Raw genomic sequence first — 22405 nt, 5'->3', positions numbered from 1 at the left:
CCCTAGACAGGGACACTATTCTGCTAACCATAGAGCATATAAAAGACTCAGTCTTATACATGAGAGATGCACAGAGGGAGATCTGCCGGCTGGCATCTAAAATAAGTGCATTGTCGATTTCTGCTAGGAGAGGCTTATGGACTCGCCAGTGGACAGGGGATGCAGATTCAAAAAGGCACATGGAAGTTTTGCCTTATAAGGGTGAGGAGTTATTTGGGGATGGTCTCTCGGACCTAGTTTCCACAGCAACTGCTGGGAAGTCAGCATTTTTACCCCATGTTCCCTCACAGCCTAAAAAGGCGCCGTTTTATCAGGTACAGTCCTTTCGGACTCAGAAAAACAGGCGTGGAAAAGGTGGGTCCTTTCTGTCCAGAGGCAGAGGTAGGGGAAAAAGGCTGCAACAAACAGCAGGTTCCCAGGAGCAAAAGTCCTCCCCCGCTTCTTCCAAGTCCGCCGCATGACGGTGGGGCTCCACAGGCGGAGCCAGGTACGGTGGGGGGCCGCCTCAAAAATTTCAGCGATCAGTGGGCTCGCTCACAGGTGGATCCCTGGATCCTGCAAATAGTATCTCAAGGGTACAAACTGGAATTCGAGGCGTCTCCACCCCACCGGTTCCTAAAATCTGCCTTGCCGATTACTCCTTCAGACAGGGAGGCTGTGCTAGCGGCAATTCACAAGCTGTATTCCCAGCAGGTGATAATCAAGGTGCCCCTACTTCAACAAGGATGGGGTTACTATTCCACACTGTTTGTGGTACCGAAACCGGACGGTTCGGTGAGACCCATTTTAAATTTGAAATCCTTGAACACATACATAAAAAAATTCAAATTCAAGATGGAATCGCTCAGGGCGGTTATTGCAAGCCTGGACGAGGGGGATTACATGGTATCCCTGGAAATCAAGGATGCTTACCTGCATGTCCCCATTTACTATCCTCACCAGGAGTACCTCAGATTTGTGGTACAGGATTGCCATTACCAATTCCAGACGCTGCCGTTTGGACTCTCCACGGCACCGAGGGTGTTTACCAAGGTAATGGCGGAAATGATGATACTCCTTCGAAGAAAGGGAGTTTTAATTATCCCGTACTTGGACGATCTCCTAATAAAGGCGAGGTCCAAGGAGCAGTTGTTGGTGGGAGTAGCACTATCTCAGGAGGTGCTACACCAGCACGGTTGGATTCTGAATATTCCAAAATCACAGCTGGTTCCGACGACACGTCTACTGTTCCTGGGTATGATTCTGGATACAGTCCAGAAAAAAGTGTTTCTCCCGGAGGAGAAAGCCAAGGAGCTGTCATCTCTAGTCAGAGACCTCCTGAAACCAAAACAGGTATCGGTGCATCACTGCACGCGGGTCTTGGGAAAGATGGTGGCTTCTTACGAAGCAATTCCCTTCGGCAGGTTCCATGCCAGAATTTTTCAGTGGGACCTGTTGGACCAATGGTCCGGATCGCATCTTCAGATGCATCGCCTAATAACCCTGTCTCCAAGAACCAGGGTGTCTCTGCTGTGGTGGCTGCAGAGTGCTCATCTTCTAGAGGGCCGCAGATTCGGCATACAGGACTGGGTCCTGGTGACCACGGATGCCAGCCTTCGAGGCTGGGGGGCAGTCACACAGGGAAGAAACTTCCAAGGACTATGGTCGAGTCAGGAGACTTCCCTACACATAAATATTCTGGAACTAAGGGCCATTTACAATGCCCTAAGTCAGGCAAAATCCCTGCTTCTACACCAGCCGGTACTGATCCAGTCAGACAACATCACGGCAGTCGCCCATGTAAATCGACAGGGCGGCACAAGAAGCAGGATGGCAATGGCAGAAGCCACAAGGATTCTCCGATGGGCGGAAAATCACGTACTAGCACTGTCAGCAGTGTTCATTCCGGGAGTGGACAACTGGGAAGCAGACTTTCTCAGCAGGCACGACCTCCACCCGGGAGAGTGGGGACTTCATCCAGAAGTCTTCACGCTGATTGTAAATCGATGGGAACGGCCACAGGTGGACATGATGGCGTCCCGCCTAAACAAAAAACTAGAGAGATATTGCGCCAGGTCAAGGGACCCTCAGGCGATAGCTGTGGACGCTCTAGTGACACCGTGGGTGTACCAGTCAGTTTATGTGTTCCTTCCTCTGCCTCTCATACCAAGGGTACTGAGAATAATAAGAAAACGAGGAGTAAGAACAATACTCGTGGTTCCGGATTGGCCAAGACGAGCGTGGTACCCGGAACTTCAAGAGATGATCTCAGAGGACCCATGGCCTCTGCCGCTCAGACAGGACCTGCTGCAGCAGGGGCCCTGTCTGTTCCAAGACTTACCGCGGCTGCGTTTGACGGCATGACGGTTGAACGCCGGATCCTGAAGGAAAAGGGCATTCCGGAGGAAGTCATTCCTACGCTGATTAAAGCCAGGAAAGATGTAACTGCAAAGCATTATCACCGCATATGGCGGAAATATGTTGCTTGGTGTGAGGCCAAAAAGGCCCCAACAGAGGAATTTCAACTAGGTCGATTTCTGCATTTCCTACAAGCAGGAGTGACTATGGGCCTGAAATTAGGCTCCATTAAGGTCCAGATCTCGGCTCTGTCGATTTTCTACCAGAAAGAACTAGCTTCACTACCTGAAGTTCAGACGTTTGTGAAAGGAGTGCTGCATATTCAGCCCCCGTTTGTGCCTCCAGTGGCACCTTGGGATCTCAACGTCGTGTTGAGTTTCTTAAAATCACATTGGTTTGAGCCACTTAAAACTGTGGATCTAAAATATATCACGTGGAAAGTGGTCATGTTATTGGCCTTGGCTTCAGCCAGGCGTGTGTCAGAATTGGCAGCTTTGTCATGTAAAAGCCCTTATCTGATTTTCCATATGGATAGGGCGGAATTGAGGACTCGTCCCCAGTTTCTCCCTAAGGGGTATCAGCTTTTCACTTGAACCAACCTATTGTGGTGCCTGCGGCTACTAGGGACTTGGAGGATTCCAAGTTACTGGACGTAGTCAGGGCCTTGAAAATTTATGTTTCCAGGACGGCTAGAGTCAGGAAAACTGACTCGCTATTTATCCTGTATGCACCCAACAAACTGGGTGCTCCTGCTTCTAAGCAGACTATTGCTCGCTGGATTTGTAGCACAATTCAGCTGGCGCATTCTGCGGCTGGACTGCCGCATCCTAAATCAGTAAAAGCCCATTCCACAAGGAAGGTGGGCTCATCTTGGGCGGCTGCCCGAGGGGTCTCGGCTTTACAACTTTGCCGAGCTGCTACTTGGTCAGGGGCAAACACGTTTGCAAAATTCTACAAATTTGATACCCTGGCTGAGGAGGACCTTGAGTTCTCTCATTCGGTGCTGCAGAGTCATCCGCACTCTCCCGCCCGTTTGGGAGCTTTGGTATAATCCCCATGGTCATTTCGGAGTTCCCAGCATCCACTAGGACGTCAGAGAAAATAAGATTTTACTCACCGGTAAATCTATTTCTCGTAGTCCGTAGTGGATGCTGGGCGCCCATCCCAAGTGCGGATTGTCTGCAATACTTGTACATAGTTATTGTTAACTAAAGGGTTATTGTTGAGTCATCTGTTGAGAGGCTCAGTTGTTTTCATACTGTTATACTGGGTATAGTATCACGAGTTATACGGTGTGATTGGTGTGGCTGGTAGGAGTCTTACCCGGGATTCAAAATCCTTCCTTATTATGTCAGCTCGTCCGGGCACAGTGTCCTAACTGAGGCTTGGAGGAGGGTCATAGTGGGAGGAGCCAGTGCACACCAGGTGACCTAAAAGCTTTCTTTAGTTGTGCCCAGTCTCCTGCGGAGCCGCTATTCCCCATGGTCCTTTCGGAGTTCCCAGCATCCACTACGGACTACGAGAAATAGATTTACCGGTGAGTAAAATCTTATTTACCAGCGTCACAGGATAATCTGTATTAATGAATATGGGATATACAGAACTTTAGGGACTGTGCACACTGCCTGATAAATTATAAACATGTTACGCAGTTCTCAGTCGTCCGTTAAAGGGAACCATCACCTACACACAGTGATGCAGCAGAGAATGTAGCCTATCAAATTATTATGTTCTATAAATAAGAAACGGGGGGACAACAAACCTCATGCAGGGCCAAATTACCAATGGGTAGGGATAGCCATCGACCATCGATGATTCAAAATCATTGATGGTCTATGGTCATTGTTGAATACTTTTGCCATCGATGGGGGAGAAGCAGAGGGTTTCCCTCCATCGATTTATAGAATAACCAGGTAGCTTTTTTTCACCCTACAGTGTGTCGGGACATGGAGCATAGCTCTGCCTCCGGCACTCATGAATCCCTGCCCCCAGTCGTTGATTGGCCCGCAGCCCGTTCCATAGTCAAGCAGGGATGATCATTGGCGGGTGAAACCATCAATGGTTCCCTATCAGATGGTTTAATACCATCGATGTTATCCATCAATGGTACTATAAATGGTGACCATTGATGGATAACCCACCGATAGCCATCCCTAACAATGGGACAGATGGAGCTGCAGATGGAAGGGGTGGGCATTGATTATGAAAATCGAGTTGTTATACCTCCTTCCCTTAGCCTGTATTTGCATGATCACGTCTCACTTTTTATGGGTCTATTTACTAAGCTTGGAGGGAGATAAAGTAGACGAAGATAAAGCACCAGCCAATCAGCTCCTAACTTCCATGTCACAGGCTGTGTTTGAAAAATTACAGTTAGGAGCTGATTGGCTGGTACTTTATCTCCATCCAAAGCTTAGTAAATAGACCCCTGTATTTTGTCCATGGGGTCTATTCATGAAGCAGTGAAAACAGTGGAGAAACAGACCAGTGGAGAAGTTGCCCATGGCAACCAATCAGCATCTCCCTTACATTTTATAGAATGTACTTGATAAAGGCTTCCTTCAAAGCTGATTGGTTGCTATGGGCAGCTTCTCCACTGGGGGTTTTCTCCACTCTTTTCACTGCTTCATGAATAATAGACCCCTATATGAGAACTACCCATTACAATCCAGTTACGGTTCTTCCGGCACAAATGTATGTATGATCGAAAACTGTACCACACTGCGTCACCTGGATCCATCGCGCAAACTGGCGTACATTCAACTCAACATAAGCCTCAAGGTTCTTTTTGTGGTAGGGGTTAATTCTAAATAGTATCAAGAATTCAACCAGTTTGCAGCACAGTATGTAATAAAATAAATGTCATATGGGACAAATTAATAGAAGCTAAAGCACAAATGGGGCAACATAATTCCTTACAGCGTGAACATCTTCTTTAATATAATAAACATGGCGACCTGTGAAGTTTATATCACCTATCAATCTCCCAGAACAGCGGCAAGCAGCTAGACCTCAGTAATGGCAATTAGTATGCTCTAGTGTTACCTGAGGCACAGCACCGCGGGCAGTGCCTGCAGTCACATGTTGCCACAGGCTGCCTGCTAGCTGCAAACTGAGACGCATGCATTGATGTGGATGGGGAAGACATTTTGTTGGAGCTCAGAGGACACAGGAGGCGCAAAAGAGGGAATAGAATTTGTCCTGAAACTAAGATATAAATTATTAACACTCAATTAGCACTTATCTAAATGGTACCCCTTGAGACTCTAGCATATATCAATAGTGGCAGCAAAGTTGGATAGTTATAATCACATATACTATAATAATATTTTCTTATTTCCAGGGACAGTCCTAGGATTAGAGTTAAGTGAGTCCCAGGTTTCTTTTGCTTCTAGTTAGGAATATGATATGCCACATAGGGGGTCATTCCGAGTTGATCGCTCGCTAGCAGTTTTTAGCAGCCGCGCAAACGCTATGCCGCCTCCCACTACGAGTGTATTTTAGCTTAGCAGAAGTGCCAGCGAAATGATCGCAGAGCGGCTACAAAAATAGCTCCAGGCCTACTCAGCGCTTGCGATCACTTCAGACTGTTCAGTTCCTGTTTTGACGTCAAAAATACGCCCTGCGTTCGCCCAACCACGCCTGCGTTTTTCCTGGCACGTCTGCGTTTTTTCGAACACTCCCTGAAAACGGTCAGTTGACACCCAGAAACGCCCACTTCCTGTCAATCATTCTGCGGCTGCCTGTGCGACTGAAAAGCTTCGCTAGCACTTGTGTGAAACTACATCGTTCGTTGTAATAGTACGACGCGCGTGCGCATTGCGCCAAATACGTATGCGCAGAAGTGCAGTTTTTTTGCCTGATCGCTGCGCATCGACCGAACTCTGCTAGCGAACAACTCGGAATGACCCCCATAGTATACAGCTGCCAAAGGTGCAACAACAAAGTATTGAGCAAAGGCTGTGAATACTTATGTACATGTGATTTCTTAGCTCTTTACTTTTAATAAATTTGCAAAACTCTCAGAAAAACTTTTTTACGTTTTCATTATGGGGTATTGGCCCTCATTCCGAGTTGATCGCACATAGCAACTTTTGCTGCTGACGCCGCCTATGGGGGAGTGTATTTTAGCATAGCAGGGCTGCGTTCGCTTGTGCAGCCCTGCTATGCTAAAAAAGTTACCTGCAAAACAAGATCAGGGTCAGACTTACTCACCCCTTACTTACCCTGTGCGACGGATCCAGCGACGAAGGTCCCGGGATTGACGTCAGACATCCGCCCTCCAAACCCCTGGACACGCCTCTGTTCGGATCTCCACGCCCGGAAAACGGTGAGTAGACGCCCAAGAACGCCTCCTCCCTGTCAATCTTCTTGCGATCGCGCTAGTGATCACTTTCTTCTTTTTTCTGGCCGCTACCCAGCGGCAGCCGTCGCCGGGCAACGAGGCGCGTGCGCAATGTGGCCGCCGTGCATGCGCTGTTCCGACCCGTTCGCACCGCAGCGAAGAACCGCTGCGTGCGAACGGGTCCGAATGACCCCCATTGTATGTAGAATTGTGAGGAAAAAAATGAATTTATTCCATTTTGGAATAAGGCTGTAACATAACAAAATGTGGAAAAAGTGAAGCGCTGTGAATACTTTCCGGATGCACTGTATACTCAAGCAGCCATGTTCACTCCTGGCAGCTGCCATTGTTTTAAATACACAGAGGGCAACAGCCAAATTAAATGTCCCAGGCAATCATTTCATGACCTACAAAAGTCTGTCATTCTAATGTATCATATTGATGTTTCATTTTACTTTTACATTACATTCTCCACAGTACTGTATATTGCTCCTTTTTTCTTTAATTTCATTATAAAGCTCTTATCAATGGTCAAATATACCCCCCTTATTTCATATTACGTAAATGTGACAATTTCAACATGCAGAGCTCTAGCGGCTGTGGAACTACATATCCCATCCTGCCTGGACACAGTCCTAACATGCTGTGGCAAGGCATGCTGGCATGTGTAGTTCTACGACAGCTGGAAGGTTGCAGAATGAATACCCAGTGCAATGAATCCCCAGAATTCTATCATACTAGAGATGTGGGTTATTCACCTATTGAGCATCTGTTACGTTGGGCAATACATTTGGTGGAAGTGATTTCTAAATAGACTCAGGGCTTATGTAATAGCGTATAGCAGTAATGCGCACAGATGTACAGTAGCCCAACCATCCAATTAGAGTCTGTTGTTTTCCTAGTACAGTTTATAAAAACAAAATTGCTATGGGTAACGAAACATGCTACTTGTGCTCTTAATAAGCCCATTAAATTGCCAATTAAAAAGCTAAGTAGAGTAATAAACAATTTGTTCTATTACTTTAAGAAGTATCTGGATTCCAAATCCCAAAACCCATAACAACGTTAGTCGATGTTCTCTCGGTATACGTTTAATTTGCCGGCTGTCAGGACACCGACGCCGTTATCGACAAATGGCGATGCCGGAAGCCGGAATAACGGCCAAACAGGACTATTCCCACTTGTGGGTGTCCACCCAGCCCACAGCGTGCCCGCAAGGGGACTCTTTGCGCTTGCCCCGCTGCCAGAATACTGGCGGCCAGATTCCGTTATCGGTAAATTGACAGCCAACATCCCGGCCGACGGAAAATCCTACCGAACTGGTTCTCTATTAATGTTCTTTCAGATATTTTAATAGGAACAGAATAAGCCCAGTCATAGGTGGAATAAGGAAGGAGGGTACCCATGTTCCCCCCTACCTTGCAGTTTCAGACCTATGGTGCCAGTATATTTGATCACTCCTGCTTGGAACCTGCAGCACAAGCAGGCCCGTAACTAGGGGTGTGTCACTGCCTCACAGCCCATGCTTCTGGCTAGTACGGTACCTGGAACGACACTCTGCAGACAGTATCGCCGCTGCAGGGCTGCCCGGGTACTCTGCAGTCTGTGCAGCCGCTCAGAGCGTCCGGGCAGTGCTGCAGCTATTGGTTGAGCATTTATTACTACAGTACCACATAAAGCAAGCACATAGACTACAGGTAAGGTTATTACCGGAATTTATTTATTTTCTCTCCTAAGAATAAAAGCACTGGATACAACCATGAGCGCACAGCTCCTTTTATTCTCATCGCTACTACATTCTGGGTTTTGAAGCTGAGACCATTGCTCAAGGGGTCTATTCATAAAGCAGTGAAAAATGTGGAGAGGTTGCCCAAGACAACCAATCAGCATTGAAGTAACATTTAAAATTTGCATACTATACAATTGTACGGAGCAGCTGATTGGTTGCCATGGGCAACTTTTCCACAGGCTCACTTCTCCACTCTTTTCACTGCTACATGAATAGACCTGCGAGACCACAGAAGAGGAGCAGGAAGAGGGAAAAGAAGAACATGTGAGGCGTGTTCGGTGTTGGACTGGGGCATGGAGGGCCCACCGGGGGAATGCAGCAGTAAAGGCCCATGCATAGGGGTGTGGCCAGCTGCCACAGAGACTTGGCTAACAAGGTATGGGCCCCGTGATAAATATATATATATAGTAAATGCTGCTAGTGCATGCATGATAATGTACCAGATTAATAACTGCAATGCACTGTAGATAATATGTATAAGTTACAATTCAAGTGCACCGTCTGGAACCTGATCCATAGAGTAGGAGGTGGGCCCCCAGGCAGTGAGGCCCACCGGTGGTTTCCCCTGTACCCCTGTGGGCCAGTCCAACCCTGGGCGTGTTAATATATATGCTACTGTAAAAACATGCAACGGATTGAGGATGGAACTTATTAGCTACAATGAGGTTATACCCACTTGTGATTGTGGTCAGTAGAATCGGCCAGAGGGCAGTTTCTATAGGAAGCTAAATGCTCCTGTTTCTTGCTTTCACTGGATGAAGTGGGATGAGGTCCACGGATAGAGGTCAATGGAGTGTGCTCCCCCCCCACACACACCCACCCACCCACCCACCTCCATCCCCCAATCCAGACCACGAGGTAAGTGCTGGTATAAATTATTACCTAAGACATGCATTTTCTTAATGCTACTGAGTAGCCAGCCCCAATATTCCTCCCTTCTCACTTTGGTCATTGATTAGTCCAGTTCTTCTTATCTTATTATATGGCTGACATGAGGCAGTTTATCTGCTGTGTACCCCTGTAATATTAAGTGGGCTGACATGGGGAGCAATGTGTGCCGAAAGTTGTGTTTTACACACCCAAGCTCTCATTCTGGAGGTCACATAACCATTACCCCAAGATCCTCTGTAGGTTCCTCCTGCCCGGGATCAGAGAGACTAGGGCGAGGTGTGTTTGGTAACAGGAGATGAGATGAAGCACGAGGCCCCGCGATTGAGGGATTTGTATGTGACCGTGAGGATTCTGAGTTAGATTTGGCAGAAAATAGAGAGGGATTTACATAGGAAAGTGACAGATAAGGTGCTTCAGTGGATTGGGCGTCATTTGCATGGGACGCAGTGAGGACAGAAGTACATGTGGGCAACCAATCTCTCAAAAATATTGTAGAAATAAAATATATATACACTATGCTTAAATGCATAGCAAGACACAGTTAAAGGAACATCTGGTTGTTTTGATGGTTTACTTTAAGTTTGGAGAATAGGGCGGCCAAGGATGTCGCCCGGGAAGCCCCCCCACATAGCTACATCAGAAACATGGGGGCACTGTGGCATGTGGTGCAGGGAGTATTTACACATTATACTTATTAATAAACGTTCTATTGGCTGAGGTGTGCCATTGGTGCATACAATAAATTGCAATAACTCTCATAAAGTAAGACACGGAGACATAGATTTGGCAGAGAAACTGTTAGCAAATTTATTTAAAACATAAGATTAATCTTTGGATTCGAGCTGTATTAAAGGTGTATGGTGGCAAAGAAAGGACGGCCAGAAATCCCCAGTCTGCAATGCTCAGACCTCAACAACACAAAAACAAGCATTGCACGCGTAGATCGCCCAGTGTGCCCATATAACAAACAGTACAATCAAACAAGAAGGTATCAACTCAGCCTCGACTGAACTACCCACCTGCCAGGTGGTGATACTGCCCCCCGTCGGGGTGGTACAGCTAACTACTAGTTAGGAGTGGAGTGTACCTCAAATAACAAATTGCACACGGACATAGGGTAACACCTTGATTTACGATGCACCACTGCCAGCCCCCTAGCCAAGAAGTTTAGGGCACACCTCCCTTCTCATGTGATCGCTCGGTTCTCATAACATTGCCAGCATATCACGTGCCAATTTTACTGGTAGGGGCCCCCATAACTTAGATCCTGGGGGTGGCTCCTGGGTAAGTTAGCTCTCTGTCTGGATGTGTTTTAGTAATAGCCTTTATCATGAGGCCTACTGTGACAAATTACATGGCCCTATGTGGGCACTGCTATTATGTAGTGTTAGGACTGCTGATATCGGAGAAGCCGTGAAGTGGCTCAGCAGCTTAACATGTGTTTGCAAACATGTGTGACTAATTCTCTGAATTTCTATTACCAGATAGGTTCAGGTATGGTTACAGGTAATTTTTAGTGTGCTGAAGGGAATTTTAGGGGTGGGGATTTGCACCTCCCAACCCTCTCTGTCGCCCCCATAACTTAGTCATCCTGTGCCCCCCCCCCCCCCCCCCCCAAACCTTAATCTTTTTCTTGACCCAAGACCGGTGCTACCCAGTGGGTGAACCTAGATGTCACCTAGGGTCAAGTCTGTAAAGAGCAGTGTGCGACCAGTGCCCTCTGACCAGGACTGAGGGGGTGGCACGGTCACTGCCCCAACAGCACTCTTTTGCAGCCTTGAGTGGCACCCACTCCATAGAACACTGCAGGATGTGTGCTCAAGACCCAGCATACAGTATGAGGCTTCCATGCAGACAATATTTATTTTGCTATACCGCTTGCCTTTATATCATTGGAGAAAAGGATATCCCTATTATAATTGGGTGTATGTTGAGTTTTCATGCTTTATGCAGCATTAAAAACTAGTGATGAGCGGATTCGGTTTTACTCGGTTTTACTCGGTTCTCAAAACCGAATCTTATTGGCTCACTGATGTCACGTGTTTTGGATAGCCAATAAGATTCGGTTTTGAGAACCGAGTAAAACCGAATCCGCTCATCACTATTAAAAACAGGTTCTTTCATTACACTATGCATATTAGGAATATATTTGCCCCACAGGCTGTATTATATACTACAATTATATTTTTTGCTTAAATACTGTGCTAAGTTCTGCCTGCCATACTAATTTAACACATTAATTATATGCCACACGATGAGCGTGTAAGATTTCAGTGGCACGCTCGCAGTAATCACGCACCAAATTCTTTAATCCTCCGTTACTGAGGACATACGCTGAGCAAGAAATAGAACAAATAGACATGCATATTGATATTCCTATTGTAACAATAAATACAACAATCTAAGGGGTCTAGTTACGAATATACGCCGACAATAACCACTTATCGACGCAACAGAAGATCTTTTACTAATAAACGTTTCGGGACAGCAGAGTTACGCTCGGCTCTCCGTCGACGCTGGCTGCCAGCGGTAAGGCTGAACTTGCGCCATCACCGGGCCATAGTGTAAACATATACGTGACCCGGTTCAACGAAAGTTAAAAATAGAAATTACTTTTCATACAATTCATAATCCAAATAATGCTTTATTGAAGTAATAAAGCATTTTTTCCCAGTAACCATTCACTGCTATCCCCATCCTGAGATAATAGGATTGTGGCAGTTAATGCAACTCTACAACCTTTCTTAAATAGGCTTCTCCAAATATCACCGGGACTTGTTAACTATGGAGAAGACAAATTGTTCGACCGTGGGGTGTTAAAAATTAACACAAGACAAGATGACTTTAACAGTGAAGTTGTTACATCGGCAAATGCATATTTAGAACACATGAAATCACGTATAACCACTTCAACCTTGATGTGTCCTTGAGACTGCAGCAGAAATTCTCCTTTCTGTTGTTGCACTGAAAATCCTGTATATTTATTAACCTGAACTGCCTTCAACTGCATTTATTTTGTTCTAGAAGTTGAATAGAATCCAGATAAAAATAAAACCGTGTTTTCATTTAAAACCACCTCAGAATTACTAGGTCTATTCAGTGCGATTATCTTCAGCAGAACACATGAAAATGATGAGAAATAAAATAAAAGGCGTCTTACAATGCCGGTTCTACGTTTCAATCCAAGCGCAGTTCGGAGGCGTCTAGGAACTGTAAAAGACGGATATCCAGCAAGTTTCTAATGTTTGAAAAACTTTTCTTTTACAAATCTGCTAGACAGAGGAACCTGACTAGCGGAATAGCCGTCTTGTGTAAAATATACTTCAAAGGTCATATACTTCTCCTCTTGCATTTGACCTTAGTCTATGGAAATTATGAAAGAGTTCCAGAAACTTTCCTAAGATTCAGCTATACTTATTCCAAAAGATAATTGCAAGCACTCAGCTTAATTAAAAAAGAAATACATACAATTTTGAATCATAAGGAATTAACTTGTCATTGACATTGGTGGATATCAGACTATGAAGTGGTTTCTGAATGGAGCTCGTGCATTTGAATAACAAAAGGTAGAAGTGATAAATAATGAGATCAATTATAGGTGTTCCATGTCTATTGAGCTGCAGAGTTCTATATATGTATATTTCATGTGCGCCACTGAAAAAAGAACGTCAAGTCAACCTGTCAAGTCTTTGAAACTGCTGAATGCCTGACAGATCAAGACAAGAATGTATTTGCAGTCTCGGAAAAAGTAATCGGTAAGCGGGATTGTATTCACTGTATGACTTCTGTCACGGAAGGAATGGCTGAACCTGAGAGAGGAGTGGGGCAAACCACGGTGGTGGTGGGGGGGGGGAGCATAGGGTGACCAAATTAATTTGGATCAATTTTTTAAAAAAAGGGTCCAAGACTCCAAACCAGAGGTTCTCAAACGCAGTCCTCAGGGCATTCCAACGGTCCAGGTTTTAAGTTTATCTATCCTTGGCCACAGGTGACTTAATTAGCACCTCAGTCAATTTGACTTAACCATCTGTGCCAAGCTATGGATATACCTAAAACCTGGACTGTTGTGGTGCCTTGAGGATCACATTTGAGAACCTCTGACCAAACTCTTCCCCCTTTAACAGGGTTTCTAGCCCATACCGCCCAACATTTTTTCCAAGCACATTTGGAACAAAATATAACCCACTCCAAACACTCAAAACCCACCTACATTTACCTGACGACACAAAGACTCCCTTTGGGGGTTCAGAACTCTCTAGATTAGCTAAAACGTAATCCTATAATTTATATTCCCCCATAGGACATATTGTAGGTTTTGATGTATTTTCTGATTTTTTTTATGCATTATATTATTATCTGTTTACACGTTTAATAGGAAACTGCTCGTATTCCCCCATTACTCATTTATAAGATCACATAGTTGGAACCAAGCTATGGCGCCTATTCTGCCTGGCAGTAAACATCTACATGGTGTGGGTGGGATAGGACTAGGAATACTCAAAGCCAAGTTATTTCTGCAACATATGCCAAAGACAGAATGAGTGGATTGTTCCCCTGAACAGCTTTGAAAATGTCCGTCCCTTAAGCCAAGTGATAACAAAGCACGCCTTTATCAATGTAGGCCACAGAAAGCAGGACAGACTTAACAGCATTGTAGGCCCTTGGCAAAGCAATGCACGAGAATAAATTAAAATAATAATAATAATTTAGAATAATTTACCCCTCCTAGAGTATCTCCACATGCGTCCATACAGTGAATGGCTGTCTGTACTCTGATTAGTGGATAACTCCAGCAATCAACCAATCAGCATGCTGACAACCATTCACTGTCTGGAAGCAGACTGGGAGGCAGGTAGAGAATGCTGCACTCTGATTGGTGGATAGGTCCAGCAAGCAACCAATCAGCATGCTGACAACCATTCACTATCTGGCAGCAGGATCAGAGACAGATAGACAATACTGTTTGTCCGCTCTGTGTAATTCACAATAAGAGCAGCCAGGCGGCGTTCTCTACCTGTCTCCCAAGAAGCTCAGGGGGTATCAGCCTGAGGGGGAGGGGGGGTTGGGCAATTGCCCCCAGCCCGACCCACCCTGCCCCTACTCGGGGGCTTCTAGAATCGTGGCCCTTTAGGCAGCTGTCCAGTGAGCCCATACATTAAGATGATCCTGATAGAAAAGACCTTAGGTCCTACTGATGTTTTATTTTCTAGATAAATGGGGCTACAGTATTTATCAAAGGACTTTTTTTCCACTTCTACTTACTGTATCTTTCATGGAGCTAATACCCGAGATAACCAATGGTAACCCAGCACAACGATAAGATTTGCTGGGGTCTCCCTGGGACACATGGCACATTGCAGGGGTTTGTGAAACATCAGCAATCCTTTTTTTTAGCACCATCTCAGAGTGGAAATAGTAGGAGGATTTTTGATGCATCTGCTCCCCCAAGCCTGGGTTTTAATTTCCTCTGTGCCTGCGTGATCTGGCGGGTTGGGAACCAAATGCTGGCAGTCAAGATAGCGACGGTCTGGAGACCGACAGTGGCATTTCGACAGTTGAAATCCCGACATGGGGTGTTAAGGAGTCTAACCCTCCCCCTACCCTACCTTAACCCTCACTTTTAGGTTCTAAACCTAACCCCCCCCCCTCCTGCTCTCTAAATTTAACCCTCCCACCCCTCACCCTAACTCTAAGTCCCCCGGTCGCAGTGGCAAACGCAGGATTTAGCGAGGGGGGTTTCCGTGGGTGTGTATGTATATGTGCATGTATGTGTTATATGTATATATATATATAAAACGAGTTTTATGGTAAGAACTTACCTTTGTTAAAACTCTTTCTGCGAGGTACACTGGGCTCCACAAGGAATGGACAATGGGGTGTAGAGTAGGATCTTTATCCGAGGCACCAACAGGCTCAAAGCTTTGACTGTTCCCAGAACGCATAGCGCCGCCTCCTATATTACCCCGCCTCCCTGCAGAGGATCTCAGTTTTTAGTTAACCAGTCCAATGCAGTAGCAGGAAAAGAGACGACAACGGTTAGTAGCCACAAACACCGCATTCTCACGACTGGAGACGTGTCAGCGGCTAATGCCATACCAACCCAAAGAAGCTAAGTGCGTCAGGGTGGGCGCCTTGTGGAGCCCAGTGTACCTCGCAGAAAGAGTTTTAACAAAGGTAAGTTCTTACCATAAAACTCGTTTTCTGCTGCGGGGTACACTGGGCTCCACAAGGAATGGACAATGGGGATGTCCTAAAGCAGTTCCTTATGGGAGGGGACGCACTGTAGCGGGCACAAGAATCCGGCGTCCAAAGGAAGCATCCTTGGAAGCGGCAGTATCGAAGGCAACCTTATGAACGTGTTCACAGAGGACCACGTAGCCGCCTTGCACAATTGTTCAAGGGTCGCACCATGTTGGGCCGCCCAAGAAGGTCCAACAGACCGAGTAGAATGGGCCTTAATGTGATCAGGAGCAGAGAGACCAGCCTTCACATAAGCATGTGCAATCACCATTCTAATCCATCTGGCCAGAGTTTGCTTGTGAGCAGGCCAGCCACGTTTGTGAAACCCAAACACAACAAAAAGAGAATCAGATTTCCTAACAGGAGCAGTTCTCTCCACATAGATACAGAGAGCCCGTACCACATCCAAAGACCGCTCTTTGGGGGACAGATCAGGAGAAACAAGTGCCGGAACTACAATCTCCTGGTTAAGGTGGAACGAAGATACCACCTTAGGTAGATAGCCGGGACGAGTCCTAAGAACCGCCCGGTCACGGTGAAAAATCAGATATGGGGAGCTACAGGACAAAGCACCCAATTCCGACACACGTCTAGCTGAAGCAATAGCCAGCAGAAACACCACCTTAAGGGAAAGCCACTTAAGGTCAGCAGAACCAAGAGGTTCAAACGGAGACTCTTGTAATGCCTCCAAAACCACCGACAAGTCCCAAGGAGCCACAGGCGGGACATAGGGAGGCTGGATACGCAACACGCCCTGAGTAAAGGTATGCACATCAGGTAAGGTCACAATTTTTCTCTGAAACCACACCGACAAGGCAGATATTTGAACCTTGAGGGAGGCCAGATGCAGACCCAAGTCCAGGCCCTGCTGAAGAAAAGCCAGCAACTTGGCTATACTAAACTTGGAAGCGTCATAAGCATTAGATGCGCACCAAACAAAGTAAGAATGCCAGACCCTATAGTAAATCCAAGCCAAAGCTGTTTTCCGAGCCCGCAACATAGTTTGAATGACCGCCCCTTAAAACCCTTTAGCCCTTAAGACGGAAGCTTCAAGAGCCACGCCGTCAAAGACAGCCGGGCTAGTTCCTGGTAGACACAGAGGCCCTGAACGAGGAGGTCTGGGCATTGTGGAAGTAGAATTGGACGCTCTGACGATAGGCCTTGCAGGTCTGAGAACCAGTGCCGTCTGGGCCACGCTGGAGCTATGAGAAGCAGAATTCCTTTTTCTTGCTTGAACGTCCGAATTACCCTGGGCAGGAGTGACACCGGAGGGAACACGTACGGCAGCCGAAACCTCCACGGTACCGCCAGCGCATCCACAAATGCTGCTTGAGGATCCCTTGTCCTTGCTCCGAAGACCGGAACCTTGTGATTGTGTCGAGACGCCATCAGATCTACGTCTGGAAGGCACCACCTTTCCACTAGAAGTTGAAACACTTCTGGATGGAGGCCCCACTCGCCGGCATGTACGTCCTGACAACTGAGAAAGTCTGCTTCCCAATTCAGGACTCCCGGAATGAATATTGCCGATATGGCCGGTAGATGGCATTCTGCCCACTGTAGAATCCGTGAGACTTCCTTCATTGCTAGGCGGCTTCGAGTGCTGCCTTGATGATTTATGTTAGCCCCTGTGGTGGCATTGTCCGACTGTACTTGAACAGGACGGTTCTGAATTAAATGCTGGGCTAGGTTCAGGGCATTGAAGACCGTCCGCAACTCCAGAATATTGATCGAGAGGAGGGACTCCTCCTTGGTCCACCGCCCCTGAATGGAGTGTTGCTCCAGCACCGTGCCCCAACCTCTTAGACTGGCATCTGTCGTCAACAGGACCCAGTTGGATATCCAGAACGGACGGCCCCTGCACAGTTGTTGGTCCCGGAGCCACCAGAGCAGCGACAGACCGACCTCCGGAGTCAATGAGATCATTTGAGACCGGATCCGGTGAGGCAGGCCGTCCCATTTGGCTAGAATCAGCCTCTGGAGAGGGCGAGAGTGAAATTGAGCGTACTCCACCATGTCGAATGCTGACACCATGAGGCCCAGCACCTGCATTGCCGAATGTATCGACACTTGCGGACGAGATAGGAAGCAACAAATCCTGTCCTGAAGTTTCAGGACTTTCTCCTGAGACAGAAACAACTGCTGGTTGTGAGTGTCCAATAGTGCTCCAAGATGCACCATGCTCTGAGCAGGGATCAGGGATGACTTCTTCCAGTTGATGAGCCACCCGTGGGCTTGCAGAAACCGGACCGTCACATCTAGATGACGCAGGAAAAGTTCTGGGGAATTTGCCAGCATTAATTAATCGTCCAAATACGGCAGTATCCTGACCCCTTGACGGCGGAGTACCACCGTCATCACCGCCATGACTTTTGTAAAGACTCGCGGAGCCGTTGTTAAACCAAAAGGTAACGCCCGAAACTGGTAATGGCAGTTGCCAATCGCAAATCTCAGGTATTGCTGATGAGACACTGCTATAGGAATATGCAGGTAAGCATCCTGTATATCCAGGGAGACCATGAAGTCCCCAGGTTCCAAGGCCAGAACTATAGAGCAAAGGGTTTCCATCCGGAACTTGGAAACCTTCACAAACCTGTTCAATGCCTTGAGGTTGAGAATGGGCCGGGAGGACCCATTCGGTTTCGGGACTAGAAAGAGCGGAGAATAGTACCCCCGGCCCCTCTGAGCAAGGGGCACCTGTACTACGACACCTGTATCCAGGAGGGTCTGTACCACCGAATGTAGAGTGTTTGCCTTTCTCTTGTCCAACAGGACATCTGTCTGGCAAAATCGATGAGGGGGTCGGATTTTGAAGGCTATGGCGTAACCTCGAGTGACGACTTCCCGTACCCAGGCATCTGAAGTGGTCTTCAACCATTCCTGGGTATACCCTAGAAGCCTGCCCCCCACCCTGGGATCCCCCAGAGGGAGGCCCGCCCCGTCATGCAGCAGATTTATCTGTCTTGGAAGCTGGCTGACGGGCCGCCCAGGCTCTTTTGGGCTTAGGCTTACCAGGTTTGGAAGTGCGGGCCTGCTTGTTGTACGCCTGACTTTTTGCTTTACCTGAAGGACGAAAGGGGCGAAAAGAAGTACCTTTAGCCTTCGACGCCGAAGGAGCAGTACTTGGCAGACAGGCAGTTTTGGCAGTAGCCAAGTCAGCCACTATCTTATTCAAGTCCTCCCCAAACAGAATATCTCCCTTAAAAAGGAGTAACTCCAGGTGTTTTTCTAGAGTCCAGATCCACAGACCAGGATCTCAGCCACAATATCCGGCGAGCCAGGACTGACGTAGTAGAGGCCTTGGCTGCCAGGATACCGGTATCAGAAGCCGCCTCTTTAATATAACGAGAAGCTGTGACAATATAAGAAAAGCATTGTCTAGCATGGTCAGAGGAGATTTCAGCATCTAACTCCAAGGCCCATGCTTCAATGGCCTCTGCAGCCCAAGTATCTGCAATAGAGGGCCTTTGTGCAGCACCCGTGAGGGTGTAAATCGCTTTAAGACAACCCTCGACACGTTTATCCGTAGGCTCTTTTAGAGACGTGACGGTGGTGACCGGTAGAGCTGAGGAAACCACCATCCTAGCCACATGTGAGTCCACTGGAGGAGGCGTTTCCCAATTCTTAGACAGCTGCGGCGCGAGGGGATAGCGAGCCAGCATCTTCTTTTGAGGCACAAACTTCGTACCCGGGTTTTCCCAGGGTTCCTGACGTATATCAATTAGGTGGTCAGAGTGAGGTAAAACTTGTTTAATCACCTTCTGACGCTTGAACCTATCTGGTTTCTTAGGAGGAACGGATGGCTCAGGATCATCCGTAATCTGTAAAATTAACTTAATAGCCTCCAAAAGATCAGGAACATCCACATGTGAACCACCCTCCCCATCAGCCGTATCTGAGTCAGAACCTGTGGGGTCAGTGTGCCGTCTTCATCCGACGAGGTGTCAGTGACAGCAGTGGATTGTGAGGAGACAAGCGCTCGCTTAGAGGACCCCTTGGACGTAGGCGAGCGACGGTCAAACTTTTTAGTAGTTAGGGACGGGTTCAACTTCTTTAATTGAGCAGATAAATCGTCCGCCCACGGCGGGTTAGCTGCAGGGACCACAAACGGTTGTACCGGCATTGGGGGTCCCATAGGGGGTGTTAGTTTATGAACTAGCGTATGCAGAAGCGTGGAAAAAGCGGCCCACGGCGGGTTATTATTTGCCCCCATTGCCACCGTCCCACTGGGGGGCAAGGAGCCCCCAGACCACCAGAACCAGAGCCCAAAGCTGCTATATTCTCATAGGTATCTGCGGCTTCAGCAACACCAACAGTGTGTTCAGCCCCAGAACCGTTACCCTCAGAAGCAGACATGATATAACTTGCAGTATCAGGTAACACAGTACAATTTGTCAGCAGCACAATACCTCTATCCGAAACCCCTGCGCAGTGTAGTCAGCACCAGCAGAGATAAAGGAGAGATATGGTGACTAAATCACAGAGAAAAATACGTAATACCGTATATCTTTGTGAAAATCCTATATCAGATAAAACCTGACGTACCAAGCCCCCTCAGGTTATAGAATATAGGGATAGCAGGTTGAGTGAAAGACACGAAATGGACACCACTCAGCTATCAAATGCACACACAAATAGTCACAGTCTGTACAATGCAGAGGTTATTACTAACAATAATACTGCACTGGACTAGGTTACACAGCTATATAACAATAGATATAACAGTACACAGTAAGAAACTGGATGTATATCACAGGGTAATTGTACTATAAACCCCTGACTAAATGCACTTTTTCTTAACTAACACTGACTAAAAAGGCAGGTAAAATACTTAAGTGTCTTGTAAAGTCACAGTCACAGCACTGGCAACCAGGCGGCTTTACATAGGAGGATTTGCCCAAGCATTCCCAGGAGCAGTGAGCTGAGGGATAATGGCGCCGCAGACACTGCCAGGGAGTGAAGGAGAGACAGATATGCAGCTCCAGGGCGGGAACATTTGCAGAAAATGGCGCCCTGGGGCTGGGGGAGGGGCTTCAGGTCCAAGCTCTATCCCCCTGCTGGCAAAACCACCGGGTACTGCAGGCTCTAATAAAATGGTTTATAGAGAAAACCTGACCTGTCCCATGCCCTGGTGATCTAGTGGGATCACCTGTACTGCCACAGTGTCCACCGCCAGCGCGCACGGCCCGCCTCCCACTGACCGCGCCGGATCGCGATAAAGACTGGGTCCTACCACCTCCCGAAGTGCGGCCACGAGATCCCGGAGAGCCCCCGTCGTGTGTGCCTGACAAGAAGAAAACCGGAGCCTCCTGCTGTAGTTACCCGGCAACCAGGACTCGGGAGTGTACAGCGCCGCTGGGGAGAGCCGGAGCTGCAGCCGTGAATGTCCACTGACATGTAACACTGCTGCTGCCCTTGAAGTCTTCACTTTTTTCCTTAGAAAAAAAGCTCTTCTTAGGGCTGCCTGGAGCAGCCCCTCTGTTAAGTGCCTGCTACTGCAGCACCAACTACAAAACTGAGATCCGATGCAGGGAGGCAGGGTGATATAGGAGGCGGCGCTATGCATTCTGGGAACAGTCAAAGCTTTGAGCCTGTTGGTGCCTCGATCAAGATCCTACTCTACACCCCATTGTCCATTCCTGTGGAGCCCAGTGTACCCCGCAGCAGAAATATATATAGCCCACATTCATAATTCATATATACATACACAAACAAACAAACAAACAAACAAACACACACATATACACAAGCACACATCCATACATACATACTGTACATACACCAGTGCACAAACACACAGACAGGGCCGGTTCTTGGGCGCTGTGCGCCCCGGGCGACAATAGGGGACGTGGCTACGTACAGGGGGCGTGGTCATTTACGCCCCCTGTACAGACTGAAATGATGTGCGGTGCGCGATGACGTCATCGCGCACCACACAGTAAAGGACCTCTCCACGAAGGGAAACTAGAAACTAGACGCGTACGCATCTAGTTTCTCTTCACAGCGGCAGCGGGGGGCAACGGGCAGCGGGGGGCACAGCAGCAGCGGATCTTGCCCTGGTGCGGCGCCCTCCGGATGGCGCCCTGCGCCCTCCGGAAGGCGGCTCCCCGTGCAAAAGTCCTGCTTGCCCGTGGCAAGATCCGCTACTGCACACAGACATACTGTACATACAAACATAAACTTCACACGTCAGATGCATACGCACGCCACTCAAGCACACTTATCTTAGTAAATAAAGACACAACAACCGTAATTGGCGTGAAAGGGGTCAGCTTTTTATTTTGACTGAGAGGGAGGCCTATTAATACTAAAACTAAAAATGCAGACTTCCCTCTCTAACTAAGGTGGCGGGGAGAAGAACGGTTAAGCATGATAAACAACTTAATAAGGGTAATCCAAAATTATATGACGAAATAGAGCAATAAACATGTGTGTGTGAGGGGGCCTTCTGCCCCAGATGTTCCGGGATAGGCCTCCTGCCTCCATCCCGAGCAATAAAAACATAAGTGTGAGGGGGCCTTCTGCCCCAGATGTTCCGGGATCGGCCTCCTGCCTCCATCCCAGACATCGTAAATCCAAAAATCCAAGGCCAGGGGTCGACCTTCTGCCACTACCCCTGTCCACCAACAGTTGTAGGGACAGAGGTACGCTCTGCCCCTACGGGTTAAAAAATAGGGCCACCGGCCCCGATATCCACACATGTTTATGATCTATCATATGGGTCCACCAGGTACGGTGGTGCCCATCAATTAATAATAAGACTATAAAATTACCTAAAAGTTCACCCGAACTTACTAAAAATA

At 47.5% G+C, this 22405-nt stretch overlaps 1 protein-coding gene across 7 annotated transcripts in view; it reads right to left on the bottom strand.

Moving 5' to 3' along the window:
* Positions 1–22405, bottom strand: part of ATP2B3 (ATPase plasma membrane Ca2+ transporting 3) — a 671061-nt gene that overhangs the window by 390254 nt on the left and 258402 nt on the right. The gene's annotated exons all lie outside the window — the stretch shown is intronic.

Source organism: Pseudophryne corroboree, chromosome 8, assembly GCF_028390025.1.
Source record: "Pseudophryne corroboree isolate aPseCor3 chromosome 8, aPseCor3.hap2, whole genome shotgun sequence".
NCBI classification, from domain to species: domain Eukaryota; kingdom Metazoa; phylum Chordata; class Amphibia; order Anura; family Myobatrachidae; genus Pseudophryne; species Pseudophryne corroboree.
This window is presented reverse-complemented; position numbering and strand designations above follow the sequence as displayed.